We start from the raw sequence: 18,768 nt of genomic DNA, 5'->3' as shown, positions 1-18,768 counted from the left end.
AATGCTTAATATTCTACACAACACAATGAAATGAATAGCTGAATTTACTGACTTATTTGATTATGTTTTGTAAGTAAAACACATTTTTTAATTATTTTGTACACTTAAGCGTTTAATTACTATTCACTAATTTTTCAAGAAAATGTAAACTACGAAACTAAGAGAAAGACTAAAGAAATAAATAAGAGAAATAATGTAAAGAAACAATCCACCACCTATTTTCTAAACCTACTTGTGTAGAGCAAGATCACATGGAAGCTGTCAGCTATCCCAGCAAGCATCAGGCACAAGGCAGGGTGAACACATTGTGAAATAAAGCCAGAGACACCATAAAAAGGTTATGGTAGCCACCCCGTATACTTGAAACTGTGTTGCTTGAAAAGCTATGATGGTTGGTGTTTACTGACCAAAACAGAACTGATTGTAAATATAAAATGGCATCTTTTAAAGCCGGACAGAGGAAATGTTGTCAGCGGGTCCGGAAACTGGAACTGGAAGTGATGTCATCAGGACCTGAACCAGACGTGATGTCATTGGGCCCAGGTGGAATTTCCAGTATTTGGTCTGCAGAAGAAAGTGAAAAATGTTTAGCGCACTCTTCCATACCCTGATCCAGCATGGTATTACCCTCTTTCGAGCCCTTTAGCTGCCTCCCATGTGCACGTGTGTGACAACATACATGCAATAGGTGCCAATTTAGAAACACCAATCCACAACTATAATGAAAAAAACATTCCTCTATCTTTAAAGAAGCCAGCCACAGAGCCCAGATAAGAATCCAGAACATTTCTTTATTTGCGTAAATGCCTAAGTCCATGGAGCGAGCAATCAATTAAACAATTCATTTGCTTTTATGTGTTTTTATAATTACATCACCTTATCTACTATATTACATCATCTGCCTCTTAATATACATACCTTTATTACCCCTTCTAATCAACTAATGCCACAAGTAATTTCAGACTTATGTCAACCCGTCCATTACTCTGAAACACCGCTTCCATAAGAGGGTTTTTGCGGATCACTCTATTGATCTTGTCATCACTCCATAGGAGGGGTGTGTAAGTTTTACCATTAGTTTATCCTTACTTTCTAAAAGGGTGTTCATTACTTATTTGCCTCCTTTATCCTTGGAAAATCAAGTTGGAGGTTTCTCTAAAATGAGGCAGACCTCACATGCTTAAGCTTTAAGCTACATTTAGTTAACCCTTAATAATTAATTCTGTTTAGATTAGATTGTAAAAATAATTATATATTGACTAAAATTCTATATAACTCAAATGTCTTTGGACTGTGTGTGTGTAAAGTACTTGAAAGAAACCTACACAGGCACTGGGAGAACATGCAAACTCCACGCAGAGAGCACCTTGGACTTGAACCTTGTCTCCTTGTTGTGAGACAGCAATGCTACCACTGTGCCACCATATCACCCTATAAGGAAACAGAGGAAGTGACTGATTTAATGACTGGGAGATCTTGTTACTTGCATTTGATTCTAGCTTTAGGGATCTGGCTTCAGGGAGTTTCCATGCTGACCTCCCTTTATTGTGTTTTTCTTTTCTCCAGGTGTTTCAAATTCCTCAAATGTACACTAATTGGCTATTGATCTTGACACCTAAATTTAGTTGACTGTGATGCCTTCTGGGTCAGGTTTGCCTCACTACATTCCTTTACAGGTCAGAATGATTACGGATAATGGATGAGCAGTTACGCCTAAAGACAGACATCTTTGGGTTATTGCTTCTTGTGACTTTTCTAATTCAGTTTGCAAATGAATTCCAGCTGTAAATGCAGTCATTGTAATTGCATTAAGAAAAGTGTAGGCAATTTAAATAAGATAGCAACATCAGAACAAAGTTATTGCAATACCTTTGAAAAAACATCTTGAACACTTTACATTACTGTGGTTCATGCTTACCTAATCTATGTTGCATTTCCTGACAATGTTGTGAGCATTTAGAATAGTACATTGTGTGTTACTGTCACAGTGTCTGGTGTGGTGTATAACTAATAGAGGTCATTGTGATTGCTCATTTATGTATCAATACAACTACAGATTGCCTGATCTAATCTTCTATTTATTCAAGAAAGGTAACTTGACTTGAATTTTTTCTTTTCTGTGGCATCACAGTGAGTAATTACAAATCAGTAAGGCACACAGCAGTACTACATGTTCTTCAAATCAGACCAGATACTGTAAATTTCACTTTACTGGCTGCTTGTACTACCTACCTCAAAATCCATCATTGGCTGTTGACATCAATGTACCCAAATCTGTTACTGCTTCAGCAGATTAATTTTCTTCTCAGCTTTCAGCACATACTACTTCCACTTGGCTATATGCATTCGCTGACTTCCTTATATATCAGAGTGTTAAATCGTTGGGCTTTATTCAAAAATACTTGCTTAATACTATACTGCTCAAAAAAATTAAAGGAACACTTCTTAATCAGAGTACAGCATCAAGTGAATGAAACATCCGGGATATTAATCTGGTCAGTAAAGTAGCAGAGGGGGTTGTTAATCAGTTTCAGCTTCTTTCGTGTTAATTAAATTAACAACAGGTGCACTAGAGAGGCAACAATGAGATGGCCCCCAAAACAGGAATGGTTTAACAGGTGGAGGCCACTGACATTTTTCCCTCCTTATCTTTTTTGACTGTTGTTTCACTAGTTTTGCATTTGGCTACAGTCAGTGTCACTACTGATAGCATGAGGCGATGCCTTGACCCTACAGAGATTGAACAGGTAGTGCAACTTCTCCAGGATGGCACATCAATACGTGCCATTGACAGAAGGTTTGCTGTGTCACCCAGCACAGTCTCAAGAGCAAGAAGGAGATTCCAGCAGACAGACAGTTACTCTAGAAGAGCTGGACAGGGCCGTAGAAGGTCCTTAACCCATCAGCAGGATCAGTATCTGCTGCTTTGGGCAAGGAGGAACAGCATGAGCACTGCCAGAGTCCTACAAAATGACAATGGACTAGCTTGCCACATTCACTTTTTCACTTTGATTTTTGGGGTGTCTTTGAATTCAGCCCTCTGTAGGTTGATAATTTTCATGTGGCATCCTTTCATTGTTAACACATCACCCAGTCCATATCAGTATAGATATCCAGCAGGATATTTTTTCCCATTGAGATCTGATGTGTTTTCAAAGTGTTCCTTTAATTTTTTTGAGCAGTTTAGTTTGGGCAACATCTTTACAAGGCTGACTGCTTTATAACATTAAATCACCTTTAACAAACAGAGTAGACTTTTTGGCCATTAGTGATGGTCAGATATTATTACGTCTTACAGTATATTATTAAATTGTACTCACTGTATGATTATGCCAAGCAAAGGAACATCTAATGCGGTTTTGCATTGAACTCATAAAGAAGCATCAAGAAAAGCAGAAAGGCTTACACATGGTGTTTATTAATTTGGAGAAGGCTTATGACAGGGTACCATGTCAAGAGGTCTGGATGTACTTTGAGTGAGAAAGGAGTACCAGAGAAGTATGTGAAGATGGTCCAGGACATGTATGAGGGAATAAGGACCTGGGTTAAAAGCATTTTTGGGGAAACAGACATATTAGTTTTAAGTCTATACCATGGAACTTCATTAAGCCCTTACCTCCTTCATATGGTTATCAATATGTTGATTCATGGGATAAAAAAACAATCTACAAGGTGCATGCTTTTTCCTAATGACATTCTGTTGTGCAGCACCAGAAAGGAGGAAGTGGAGATGAAGAATGAAGTAGGCCTTTGGAAGATAGATGATTGACGATAAATAGGAAGAAGACATGATATATGAGGTTTAATTTTGACCAGGATGTAAAAGTTTGCTTGCAGGCAATGCTATTAAAAATAGTGGATACATTTTAATGCCTAGGATCATTGGTTTCCCTAGGGTAGAGAACTGGGTGCAGAGACAACTCACAAGAGTGCAGGGTGGATGAATCAACAGAAAGAAGGTACTGTATCTAGAATTGAAAAATTAAGGTTAGGCTTTTAAGACCATGGCAAGACCAGCAACTATGTATAGAAACTGAGACATGGGCAGTAGAGTGAGTGCAGGAGAAGAAGTCGGATGTGGTATAAATAAGAATTTTGCTAAGAAGGAGAGAATATGAAATGAGACCATCAGAGGTGCAACACAAGTAGGATAATTATCTAAGAAAGTACAGGAAAGTAGGTTGAAGTGATATATGGACATGAGTCGAGGAGAGGCAATGAACATGTTGGCAAAAGTGTGATGGAAATGGAATTATGGGGAAGAGAAACCAAGGGAAACTGATGAAAAGGTGGACAGACAAAGGAAAAGAGTCTAATATGGGAGAAGGTGATGGACTGAGCTGTATTGAGAAAGTTGGTCAAACAAACCATCCCTTCATAGTGAGAAAACATGAAAATGAAGAAGAAGAAGTAGTGACTATACATTTATTTGTTTAGGTGACTCTTTTATCCATATCAACTTACAAAAGAGGCAACATAACAGAGTAAACATCAGTCTGGGGTACACTTTGGGAATGAGTGTTACAGAATAGGGTTTCAACATTGACCAGCACAAGAGATGAGCTCAGAGCAGAACACAAGGCTTATTACATTTCCTAGGTTAGAAAACCTAATAGCTAATATTAGTTAAATAGAAATTCAAAAAGCAAGAGAGTCTTCAAACATTCTTAAACACGTAAGGCAGTCATAGGTTCGAACAGAGATAGGCAGCTCATTCCACCAGCCAGAAGCTACATGTGAAAAGAGTCCGAACTGAAATTTCCAGACACCTTTGAAAAGCAGACCTGAGTGGGCATATTTCAACTTGGAAATTAATTCAATTGATGATAAAAGAATCATTGATTATCAATGGAAATAAAAAAAAATTGTGTATGTTTTGTTCTTTCTTATTTTACCATTTTTAGTAGTTTCTGAGTTTTTTATTGCTTTCTTTTTATATGAAAAAGTGAGAAAGCATTATTTTCATTTAAAAATTGACTTTGGGTATTCAACAGAAAACAAGTTTAAATATCCATAGAACATGCGTTGAGCATATTTGGAAAGAAGTATGTTTGTGTGTCCTTGCGTCTGGGCTAAAAGACTTGGGGACTGTAACTGAAGGACTGTAGGACTGATCCTTATGAAATTTGTGGACAACTTGCACTCACTAGTCTTAAGAAAAGATTATACTTTGTATTCTGCTGCTCCAACCTTTTAAATTTTACATTTTTTAAGCCATCACCAGTAATAAGCAAACCACAGCTCAGAAGTTCACAACTTTTTGCAGAATGAAAGAAGAAACACTTAAGTGAATTTTGAGTATAATCCAAACTATATTTATGTTATAAAGGTGGAGAAAGTCATTGATGGCCACATTACTGTTTCTCTGTGTTTTGTTTTCATTTCATTCTTTGTTTTGTTTCTGTTTTAGTTTTTACTACCAGGATTGTTGATAACATGAATGGTATACGTCATTAGTTTGTGTAGGAGGGATGATTGAACACAATATCTCAATGACACTCGTAACTTTTTTGTGTTTTCTCTTTTTTGTCTAGTTGGCTATTTATTTCCTGAGTGACAGCTGTTTGGTTGCCAGATGCCTTTCCCTGTCTATCTGAGCAGTGCTTGTCCTTAGTAGAAATTAAATTCTGTTGAATTCTGTTTTTGCTCAGTCACTTCACCGGTAGGCAGTGATATTCTAAGATTGTATTTATAATCCAGACTAGTGTTTTGTTTTATCTGCACAGCTTTTGAACAGAACCAAAGTATAGTTGGCAAATACCTTGTTTATTCAGTGTGAAAATTCTTAGTGGCTGCAGACATTATTCCTGTTTTTTCTGTGCCCTCTTCCAGCCAACAACTAATAAATAATTTTCTAAATCTGTTTGTCTGTCTGTGCAGCTGTCTTGTGCATCTTTCCTGTCTACTCTGGCAGAGCAGTAGCTGGTTCTGAACATTGACACTTTCCATAATTTACAATCATATTCTCTCCATTGTCTATACACTGGAATATCATATATGTTTCTGGTTTTGACTCCAAGCTTTCCATTGTGATTTCCGATTGCTACTCAATTAATTTGTATTGATTTTGAAGCAGTCACTTACTGGTTAAAATTATTCTGTCTAAACTTCAGGTATTTTGAATTCTGTCTCTTAAAAAATGATCTCAGAAATCCACCAGACTTAACTGGGAAGGTTATTGTGTCCATAAAAACGTTTATAATCAACTTCACTATTTTTCTTCTGTGGAGATTAGTTTACTTTTATAAACATCTGCACAATTCTGCTTCACTCTGAAGTCTAAACAGAACATAAACACTGTATTTATGTGATGTTAGAAATAATTACATACATTGGTATTCTAAATTGCAAATCCAAGCCAAACTATTGACAGACTTCACTTAAGTATTGGTTGTCTCTTTCAAAATTATTGCTACTGAAATACAAAGGAGTAAACTGTTTTCTTCATTTCATACTTTTCACTACAATCGATATTAGAAGCAAAATGAAACAACAATACTGAAAGCATCACTCAGCAAATTCATTTTATAACTTTCCATCAATGGATCTATAATGATAGTGAGTTTGGCTTTAAAAGCAGCTTCTTAACCACTGATATACTGTTAGAATGTTTTCAGTTTGTTCAAAAACACATAAATGTATAAAATGAAATAATAAAGTAACTTGAAATTTGTAATAGAGTTTCATAATGGTAAATTAATCAAATATCACTAGTATATTATTGGCTGTTCTGCAGCAGTATTTTTAAAACTTATGTTGTCTCTATTTTTGCTTTATAATAATCCTGCAGTGCGGTCACAGTCAGTATGCATCGCTGGTGTAACTTGTGGCAACTATGCATTTTCTGAGTCCAATTAACATTCTCCCAAATTAATTTTCTTTTTAATACAGAAATGAGTAAAAGAAATTTATAACAAAACAATTTCAGAATGTACACAACTGGGAAGGAGCTCATATCAATTTGAAACCATTGAAAACATATAAATGGGACTATTTATTAAAAACTATAAAGTTCATCCATTGTTACATTTTTCCACACCTTTCAAATCCTGATTGTGAAGATAGCATGAACAATTCTATTTAAACTGAGATGAACTCTGTAATTGTTCTAAATCACTGCTGTGCTTGAGGGCAGTAATGTTCAGCTATGACAGCACTGAACTAAACTTTATTTTTTTATTTATTTTTGGATTGGACTGATTTTATTAAAATCAAATAACATTCCATACAAATAAGTCAAGCTTTATAAAACGAGGATCGAAACAAATCAATCCCTAACCCTGAGAAAGAGAGCTAGGCCAGCAGAGCAAAACTTTAAACTAGTAAAAATAAGTAAGCAAAAAATAAAAAAAAAATAAAAGAGGGAGAGGACAGAATCTGCTTCCTCAATTAAAATTCTTATTCTAAAATGTTACTGATTAGATCCTGCCAGATTTTGAAAAAGTTTTGCACAGATTCCCTAAGTGAGAATTGGATTTTTTCCAATTTCAAATAGTATATAACATCAGTTACCCACTGACTTAACATAGGAGAGTTAGGATTCTTCCAGTTGAGCAAGATAAGTCTATGTGCCAATAGTGTAGCACGGGCAATTGCAGTTTCTGTATCCTTCTCCAATTTAAGCCTATCTGGAAGAACACCAAAAACAACTGGATTAGGAGGGATTAGACAGCTTGGATTGTAACATTCAAGCTGTCTGAAAGGCATTTAAAGATTTTGGTCCAAAATGATGTTAATTAGGTGCTGGCCAAGTGAGCCTGGAGTTTGATTGCAATGTTCACAGGTTGGTTCTTGCACTGGGAACATTTTGGACAGTTTTAAATTAGACAGATGTGCTCAATATATAATTTTAAGTTGAATAATTTATCGTCCCCGAAATACAATGCATCTTTTTTATCTGTTCTAACTGAATTATTAACCCACTTAAGTCCACTTTCCCAGACAGTCATTCTTCTTGGTGATTTCAACATCCATATTGACATTACTACATGTAAACTGAGAGATGAATTCCTATCCTTACTGGACTGTTTTGACTTGGTGCAGCATGTTGATTTTCCCACCCACTCTGTTGGTCATATACTGGACCTGATCTGCACATCTGGATTATTTGTCGGCAACACTTATAGCAGTGATTTGGGACTCTCTGACCATAAAGGGTGCTTTTCACTGTCTCATTACCTCTCCCTCCTCTTACCTGTGATGGTCAAATTTCTTTCCGAAACCTTAAAAATATCTGTTTCTCTGTTCTTGCTGGATCCATTTCTGATCTTTTTTTGTCTTCTCCTATTCCATCAACACTAGATAGTCTTGTTGACCACTATAATTCAGCCCTTCATTCAGCACTCGATAAAACAGCTCCTTTAAAGCATAAGGAGGTTTCCTTTAAGCGTTCAGCTCCATTGTATAATTCAGAGCTACGATCTATGAAAGCATTGAGAGAATGTCACGTAAGACTGGCCTAACTGTTCACATCCAGGCTTTCTCTGACCATCAAAGTGGCTTACAGGGATGCACTAACTGCAGCCAAGAACACACACTATGGCAGAATAATAGAAAGTGGCCATGATAATCCAAGGGTTTTGTTTTCTGTAGTTAATAAATTACTTCAACCTGCATCTGACCCAATTACCTCCTCTACTGAAGTCTGTGAAAAATTCCTCCACTTTTTCCGCAATAAAATTAAAGATCTAAATAATTCAACTAACATAAATTCATCATCCATTTACAGTATATCCTTCCCTGTTTTCCCACTCCATCCAGCTCCTTTTGTAAATTTTCACCAGTCACATCCGCATTTGTTAATGACCTGCTTTGTAAGATGAGGCCAACTAGTTGTGTACCGGACCCCATCCCCACCACACTTCTTAAATCCGGTCTTCATGCCATAATCCCGACTGTTACGACAATAATCAATACATACCTCGACACTGGATTTGTGCCAGCCACTTTCAAAATCGCTTCTGTAACCCCCATGTTAAAAAAGTCTAGTCTTGATGGTGACGATCTTAACAATTTTCAGCCTATTTCCCACTTACCTTTTCTGTAAAAAGTTCTTGAGTGTGTTGTAGCCTCCCAGCTCACAAATTACTTAACCTCTAATAATTTGATGGAATTCTTTCAGTCTGGTTTCAGGGCGCAACACAGCTGTGAAACTACTCTTTTTCGGGTAAAAAATGATTTGCTTATGGCAGCAAACTCTGGACAAACCAGCATATTAATTCTGTTAGACCTCAGTGCAGCATTTGACACTGTTAGACATGACATTCTACTGTTCAGAATGAAGAACATGCGGAGTATCTCTGGCACTGCCCTCCAGTGGTTCAAGTCAAGTTTGTTAGTCTTGGCAACAGCAGATCCATCTCACCGCCAGTCACACAAGGCTCAGGGCTCTGTCCTTGGTCCTCTTCTCTTGTGTATTTATATGCTTCCCCTTGGCCATATTATTCGTAGCTATGGATTGGGTTATCATTTTTTTGCAGACAATACTCAACTCTATTTCAATGTCAAAAATGCAACTTCATCAGAATTTTCTCAGCTTACAACTTGCCTCAGTAAAATTAAAACCTGGATGGAGCAGAACTCTTTAAGATTAAATTGCAACAAAACTGAACTCCTGCAAATGGGCACTAAAGAGCTACTTAAGAAAACTATCTCCTTTTTAGTCACTCTTGATGGTGATCTCATCAGACCTTCTTCTGATGCAAGGAATTTTGGTGTCATTTTTGATTCCTCCCTTTCTTATTCTGCCCACATAAACCACATTAGGAAACTTTCTTCCTTTCACCTCTGTAACATATCCCATGTTCGTTCATTCCTCTCCTTTTCTAATGCTGAGAAACTTGTCCGTGCTTTTATCACATCTTGCATCGATTATTGTAACTCGCTGCTGGCAGGTGTCCCTTCTAATCTTATAACGCAGCTCCAGTTGTTTCAAAACTCTGCTGTAAGAGTTCTTACTCGAACCAGCAACAGCAAGCACATCACAGCCATCCTGCTTTGCCTTCACTGGCTCCCTGTGTCTTACCTTAATCTACAAAGCTTTAAATGGCCTTGCACCGGACTACATTAGTGACCTTCTAAATCACTATGCTCCTGTTCACCTACTAAGGTCCTCTGATTCTGGTAATCTTGTTGTGCCTCACACTAACCTGCACTCTATGGGCGACAGGGCCTTCAGCTCCGTAGCACCCAGACTTTGGAATGACATCCTGAAATTAATTAGATCAGCTGACTCCACTCATTCTTTTTAAAAACAACTTAAACTCATCTATTTAGGAAGGTTTTAACTTAATTTAACATTCTGCCCTTTCTTTCAGATTACCCCTCTTTCCAGGTGCTCAGGATAATTTGTGTGTCTGTTACATCACAAATTAGGTTATTTTTAGGTATTTCTTTTATTCTGTTTATTGCTTTGTTATCTGTTTCATTGTTCTATTGAGGAAAATATATGTACCCAATGTTACACATACCCTGCTGTTTTTTCTAAGACTCTGTGAAGCGCCTTGAACATGGAAATGGCAGTATATAAATAAAATGTATTATTATTATTATTATTATATGGAGCATGAGTGAATTCTGTGCATTGCTGTGTTCCACTCCTTTTCTGAAATCTTGAGTAAGAGATCCTTTTCCCACTGTAATCTTGGATCTTTGAAAGGGAGGGACTGTAAAATGATTTTATATATTACAGAAATGCTTAGAGTCCTCAAGACTGATCGGTATTTATTTCCAGCATAGAGGTAGGTGGGAGGTGAGGAAAATTTGGCAGGTTTTGTTTAACAAAGTTTCTAATTTGAAGGTAGTGAAAGAAATGTGTTTCTGGAAAGTTAAATTTGAAGTGTAATTCTTCGTAGGGTGCAAAGACATCGTCTATGTACAGATCTCTAAGTAATTTAATCCCAAATGTTTTCCAGACATTAAAAACTGTGTATGTTTGAGAGGGTGGAAAAAGGTGGTTCTGAACTAAGCTTTAAAACCTTCCCACCATCCCCAAATATTCCATTAACATTACAGGAACATCTCAAATAGGAGCACACACTTAGGAATGTCTTTGCTCTTTGAAAACTGTAGTTTTATTGAAATCAAAAAAATCTCCATTCCTTCTTAGTGTCCTCAATAGTATGTATGAAACAAAGAAATGTCAAACACTAGAGAAGGGATAGTTAGCTGATTTTTTAAATGCTGATATACAGTTCCAAACAAAAATTGTTGAAAAAATCCAATGGAACAGCACAATGCTGTAACAAGACAGTCATCTGCTGTGATCCTTTCAAATAAAGGCAAAAAAATTAATCCAGACCTGCCTGCTCTACAGGCGTGAAATGACTGGATAGGCCTCACCTTAGGCAGTCTAACCCCAAATGCAAAAGGTAGACTTGCAGCCTGCACAGACTTAAATATGGGCAAAACCTTGTTAAGGTCAAAAATGCTAAATGTTCCCAAAAATTTGAAGAAAACCATATGCTCAAAGGAAGTTAACAAAATAAAGTTCATTTAATATTTAAATATAAAAGAAGATTAAACCGGGATTGAAATAAAGCAAAACATGATCTAATTGGCAGATCATCAAAGTAAACAATTCCAAAGTTTAAAAAAACAGAAACAGTACCTTAAATCATGAGCAAGGACTGAAAACCAGGAAATCCACAAATAGTAAAGCAAAAACCAAATGCAAGAAAAACCTCAATGCGAAGGACTCAAGCAGTTCCCCAGCTGCAGTGCTAGCTGACAGTCCCCCTTACACTTCACATTAAGGGGACAAAGCAGAAAATAAAGAAAACTAATACAGACAATACTGATAAATAATAATACGGATAAAGAAGCACTTATTCTTTCTATTGTTACTAAGCAGAAAGGTGGCCTGCCATTTTGTATAATCTCTGTCCCTTCCAACATATCAGAAAGACTGCAACCCACTAGTAAACTTCTGTATTTTCTGGAAATGTCTTTGCTTCAGTTTTCTCTGCTGTTTAATCTGCTCTTACCATTACCACAAAATGTCTACCTTTGATTCAATTTTTAATTATAAATTCTGTATATATAGACACAAGTAGGTGAAGCATTTCTTTATTTAATGAAATTAGGCTCTACATCAAGCTCATGTACAGAGGTGGGTGATGTCAGACTTAAAATGAAACCAATGTATATGTATGTATGTGTGTTTGTATGTTCAACATTTCAGTGTATTTGGAAATAATATGAGGAGTTAGAAAGTACTGAGCATTTTAAGTAAAAACAATCCTGAGAACAGAATTATTTCAACCACCAGAAAGCTAATTTGTTCACGACTTTTCATAGTAATCACTATCAAGATCAATGTATTTTTTCAGTCACTTCAGTCCCCATTTACAGCTTCAATGAGCTGATTGCAAGTTTCAAAACCTTTCCATTGCAGAAGTTCTTTTATTTTTGAAAATAGCCAAAAATCTCAGAGTGCCTTGTCAATGGAATAGGGAGGGGACTCCAGCAACTCAACACCAGCCTGATGAATGGTGGCCATGGTAAGCTTGGCAGTGTGAGCTGGCGTGTTGTCGTGGTGGAGGAAAGAAATGGAAAAGGGCAACCGGGGGGCATACACACCCTTCTGTGGAAAATTTTGAGCAAGCAGACTTCTGAGTACCACTTGGCTGTCACTGTGGCCCCTGTGCTTATGTGACACATTTCCAGGAGAAAAAATGGCAAGCATTGCCTGACCTTGACTGGGGTCTTGGAGCGCATTTTGTTTTCTGACTCGAAAAAAATGAAATCAGGCGTCACCTCTATTAATCAAATTCAGGGGATTGACCACCTACAAAGTTTCCAAGAAGGACAACAGAAAGTGATGCTATTTCATTTCCTCTGTCAACAGATATGGCATCCAGCAGGCAGAAAGCTTGGAAAAATTTAGCTCCGTGACTTCCTATGAGGATGAAAAAAATTTTTAAGTCAGAAATAATGGTGCTTTCCAGGAAAATCGATGTGAACACCAGAAAAAGCTCAAGGAAGACTGATGACTCAGAACTTTCTGAACACACCTTGTATATTCAATTATTAGAAACAAAAGCTGGAGAAATGCATACTATCAATACAAAAGGAATATTTTTCATCATGACTGAATTAAATAAATGTACACACTGTAGTGTTCTGGGTCAAGAGTTGCACCTTTTAGAAAGGTTCTTTTAAACACACTTTATTCTTGAATATAAAAACAATACCAGAGTCTTTTAAAGGAGCACTTCACTTGTTTGTCTCCAGTCATGAAATTAAAAGAATGCACACATGATAAGAGGTATGTGACAAGTGCGGTTTTTAGCCCCGTGGATGATCAAGGATTCCGTACTCTAGGGTGTAACGCTGGTATAGTCATCCTCAGAGAGTTGAGGGATGCCAGGGCAAGAAGGAAGGCAGGAGTACAACCGACCCCAAGTGGTCTGGTAGATGCCGATAGAGGCAGCCAAGATGAGGGTCAGTGTAGAGGACCACAGAGAGGGAGTGGTGCTGGGCTTGGCAGGGAATAGAGTAAGAACATTAAGGACCTGATGACTGTGTTTTATTCTGGTTTTATTCTTGGACTATTTGGTTTTAACTCAGAGAGCTGCACTGATTTTATTGTATTATTTATGCATTAAGGAAGATTTTTATGCACTGCACTGTTTCCACTTTCATTTGGATCTTTAAATTAAAGCATTTGACACTTTTGCAGCAACCTTGCTGAATGTCTATTGACGGTTACGGTTTAAGAGGCTCCCAGGTGCTATCAGGGAGCATGTAGCCAACCTGGGACATCACAAATGGTGTCAGTGGTGGGATGAGCCTGTGAGGAATAAAGAGCTGAAAAAGAATCAGGAAGTGGGTTTGGTTCATACCTAACCCTGACAGATTCTTTAGAAATTAGAATTTTTAATGGATTGTTTATTTATCACTGATTTTACTATCATTTTAAAATTTTTATTCTTTTAATGTCTTGTTTTTAGGAGGGGACTTAGAATTTCTTTTTAGTGAGAAGTTTGTTTTTAGTGCTTTTTGATTTCAGTGCAGTGTTACCATTTGCACTGGATTGGGAGGGGTCTGGAACCTTTCCTTGCAACTGTCAGCTTGACGGTGGTGGGGGGAGGTGGGGGGATTATGGGGTGTGTGATAAAAGGTCCATGGTGAAGTGCGGTTTTTAAATAAATATTCGAGTCCTGGAGTGTGCAGGCTTGGGTATGCACAAAATCTGCCTTTGTCTATGCTCCAAAAAAAAATGAATCAGTCTTTCAACATGGATCTATTCCACTGCTGCTCTCTTGGAAACTCCTGTAATAGATGTTCTAAAACAACAAAGTCAATTATTTGCTTTGCAGTGTTCTTGTCTGATTGTAGCCACTTGTTACCAAGGTCTTCCAAATGTGCAACTAGTTGTTTGAGAGGCTGTTTCTATAACCACTGTAAAGACCAAAACATCTGCTTGCACTTCTCGCTGTTCACCTCATGTGTAGTCTGGACAGTCTGCAGATGCACAGGCGGATCCTCTTTTCCCATCTGTAGTCTCATTCAGGTTTGGGGACTGTTTCATTCTGTTCACTTTCTTCTCACCTTAGTGCACTTGTACTGGAGACACTCCATCTGCTGCTCTATATGTTGGTTCCTGTCCTCATGACTAGCCATGCACATCCTGAGCAACACTTCCAAAGTAGATGCATCCCCAGTGCTGGTAGTTTTCTCTTCCAAAACCATTCCTCTCTTAGTCATAGGCAACTTTCACAGAAGGTTTTGACAGAACCATACTGTACATTCAAAAAATCAAAATCTGCCTTTGTCAGTGGTTCAAAAAAAAAATGAATCAGCCTCTCGCCACTGATTTATCCCACTGTTGCCACCAGTCTCTGGGTGTCTGTAACATAACCATTCAGATCAGTGTTGGAAATGGACATCCTTCACTGGTATGACATGAAGTAGCTTTGCAATATCAATGTGCCAGCACTCGAGAGTTCAAGTGAGTGACAGGTCTCTCACTCATGTTACCTGCCTACAACATTTGCACATGTGACATGTCACCATATTTCCAAAGCATTAATTTTCTCCTGAAGCCTTCCAACCTACCCTGCCGGTAAGTGCACTTTTCATAACTGAACTACAACAAAGTAAAACTGCCATAGTTAGTTATCACATTGAATTCCAAATTCCTGTGATATGGCCTATCGCAGCAGACGTGTTCCATCAGCGCTATCAAAGTCTGTGAAAATCTACAGAATAAAAACTCACCTGGGCAGTGAACCCAACATACACCAACTTTACACACTGGTCCACAGCTACCTGCAGTTGAATCTGCTTGGTTAAATTACTAGCTGTCTCAAAGTGAGTTTTCCCTGTACTACCAAACCCATCACAAAATGAGTAAATGTATGAAGGGCAAAACAATCCCAATGAACTTAAACTTGGTTACTATGTTAAGAATTTTATTCAATATTAGGTGTCCGCATTCTGCATAAAAGAATTGTTATCAAGATAAGTTCTAGTGACCCAGTGGGGCTACAGGTTTTTTCCAAACCATCATCTTGCCTGGAGGCCAAGGAGTAGGAGGTATGGCAGAGATGAGTACTTGGTTGTTTGGAAGTTGTTTTAAAGTTCTTGGGAGAAACTCAACCTTATACATGGTTTGTTGAAAGCGATTGCATAATAGATATACTGTAATGGTGTGAATAAATTGTATTCTGCAGGTGGTGAGTGTCACTTTTATTTACAGATAGTGTAGAATGAGGTGCAGAACACTGACGTAATAAGTTTAAATTTAGATACTGGCAATGGAGATGTTTAGGAAAAGGCACAGATGTTCTCTTACTTAGGTGGCATGCATAGGTAAAGTGAGATAAGGTGAGTCAATGTGCACACAGTGCGAGCACCTGCAGTGATAGCCAGAACAATACAGGTATGGAACAAATTCTGTGAACTATTACCCATTTTGCCAACTGAATGAGTTCCTCTGACGCTGAAGGTTAAATATGAAAGCTGTGTGACAAGTAGTATGTCCTATAAGAGTGTGACATGGCCAATGAAAGTAGAACATAAATCAGCTAATGAAAGTGGAGATGAAGCAAAGAACAGAGATGTCAAGTAGATTTGTGAATTGTCATGGAATGAGGAGAAGATGTTGAGTTAAGATAAACACTTGATGTGAAGGTGATTGATGTTGTGTTGAGGAGAATCAGAATAAGGTGGTTTGGGAATGCGGACTAAAAGTTACAGGATTAGTAGGAGTGTATAGTATTAGGCACTATTTATGTGTGTATTTGTGTATTTTATGGTTTTTGACCTAAGATTCACCTCTAGGAATGCCTAGGTCAATAGAAAGTGCAGGAAAAAGATTTGGATGGCTACCAACTAACCTGGATCAAAACTGACAAATGTAGATGCTGATTATGACAACTTCTTTTAAATGTACTCGATCAACTAAGCAACATTCTGTTGCCTAGTTTCAATGTTTGGGTGTAAATGTGAAATTCATAATGCTGGGTTTGCTAAATGTTTATTGACTTTGTGTTCATGCATGCCATTATTATGTGATTACTGAACTCACCAATGTATTCCTTCTTTCTTAATGATTTAGGTAATCCTGAGGTTTTACCAATGAATGTAATGGTTTTATTCTTGTTTTTCATCCTCACAATGGCTTCTTTCACTGGCACATTCTCATGTTGAACAATGGCAACTAAAGACTCCAAAGAGTAGAAGCAAGCCTAGGTATTTTACTGAACTAATGAAGCCAAAACACACATGAGTAATCACAATTTAATTTCTATATGGTGTGACTGAAATGTATGGAAATACACTTAAATTAATGCCTGCAATGGCACTTAAATCACATCTGTATTGTTTGATATGTAATTTTTTTTTTTTTATTTATTTATTAATTTTATTACAATCAATACATAGCAATCAAGTTTTACAAAAAAAAAGAATTATGCTAAGAACAGATCGATCCCCACCCTTGAGAGAGAGAGCAAGCCAAACGGTGTAAAATTTAAGGCTTTTAAAAATACCTAAATCAACAAATTCTCTGTGCTTTATAAAATCATTTCAAAATATTACTGATTAGATCCTGCCATGTTTTGAAAAAGTCTGCACAGATCCTCTAACTGAGTATTTGATTTTTCCAATTTTAAATAATATAACACATCAGTTTCCCACTGACTTAAAAGAGGAGAGTTTGGGTTCTTCCAGTTTATCAGAATAAGTCTGCGTGCCAACAGTGTAGTGAATGCAATCACAGTTTGTTTGTCTTTCTCCACTTTAAGACCCTCTGGAAGAACCCCAAACACAGCTGTTAATGGGTTAGGAGGGATTGTGAGTCCAAGACTGTCTGAGAGGTAATTAAAAATTTTTGTCCAGAATAATGTTAATTTGGAGCAGGCCCAGAACATGTGACCTAGTGAGGCTGGGGCTTGGTTGCAACGTTCGCAGGTTGGATCATGCCCTGGAAACATTTTGGAGAGTTTTAGTGAGACAGATGTGCTCGATATATAATTTTGAGTTGTATAATTGTATGCTTTGCATATGGAGCTTGAGTGAATTCTCTGCATTGCTACTTTCCACTCCTTTTCTGATATATTAATTGAGAGGTCATTTTCCCAGTGTCCTCTTGGATCTTTGAAAGGAAGGGATTGTAAAAGGATTTTATATATTGTAGAGATGGAGTCTAACTCCTTGAAATTGAGCAATAATTTTTCCAGCGTGGATGAGGGTGCAAGATGAGGAAAATCTGGAAGGTTCTGTTTAACAAAGTTCCTGATTTGAAGATAGTGAAAGAAATTTGTAGCTGGAATGTTAAATTTGGAATGTAATTGTTCATAGGATGCAAAGACGTTGTCTATATAAAGATCTCTAAGCAAGTTAATTCCAAATTTTTCCAGATATTAAAACTGCATATGTTTGTGAGGGTTGAAAGAGGTGGTTCTTTTGCAGGGTGCCACAGAAAGAAGCTTCTCCGTCTTAAAATGCTTTCTACATTGGTTCCAGATTCTAAGTGAGTGGAGCACAATTGGGTTATTAGTGTATTGCCGATAGCGTGTGTTTATTGGAGCACAAAGCAAGGAATACAAAGAAGTACTGCAGGATTTTACTTCTATTGCGGTCCATGCCTGTGTATGTTCTTCTATTTGTGTCCAGGTTCTTATCGACTGTATATTTGCCCCAGTAATAAAACTGGAAGTTAGGTAGAGCCATGCCGCCTTCTGCCTTTTGTCTTTGTAGGGTCGCTCTTTTGATGCGTGGATGTTTAGAATTCCAAATAAATGAGGTTATTGTTGAATCTAATTGCTTAAAGAACGATTTATTAATGTATATTGGTATGTTTTGAAATAAAAAGGAGCTTAGGAAGAATATTCATCTTAACAGTGTTAATTCTTCCAGCTAGTGTGAGATGAAGGGTTGACCATCTATGCAAGTCTTGTTTAATTTTTTCCATACAGACACGAAATTTTGTTGATAAAGAGCTTTATGTTTACTTGTGATGTTTACCCGAGGTATTTAAACTGTTCTGCAATGATAAAAGGAAGGGTGTCTAATCTAATATTATATGCTTGCGAATTCACGGAAAGAGTACACTTTTATTCAGATTAATTCTGAGACCAGAGAGCTTTTGAAATTCTGTGAGTGCTGCTAAGACTGCAGGCACAGAATTTTCTGGATCCGATATATACAGTACCATGTCATCTGCATATAATGAGATTTTCTGTTCCAGTCCTTCTCTGCTAATCCCCTTTATCTGATCAGTATTTCGACAATGTATTGCCAGTGGTTCAATGGCAATTG

The sequence above is a fragment of the Polypterus senegalus genome, chromosome 4 (genome assembly GCF_016835505.1).
Source record: "Polypterus senegalus isolate Bchr_013 chromosome 4, ASM1683550v1, whole genome shotgun sequence".
NCBI classification, from domain to species: Eukaryota; Metazoa; Chordata; class Cladistia; order Polypteriformes; family Polypteridae; genus Polypterus; species Polypterus senegalus.
The sequence above is the reverse complement of the archived record's forward strand: the minus strand, read 5'-3'. Positions refer to the sequence as shown.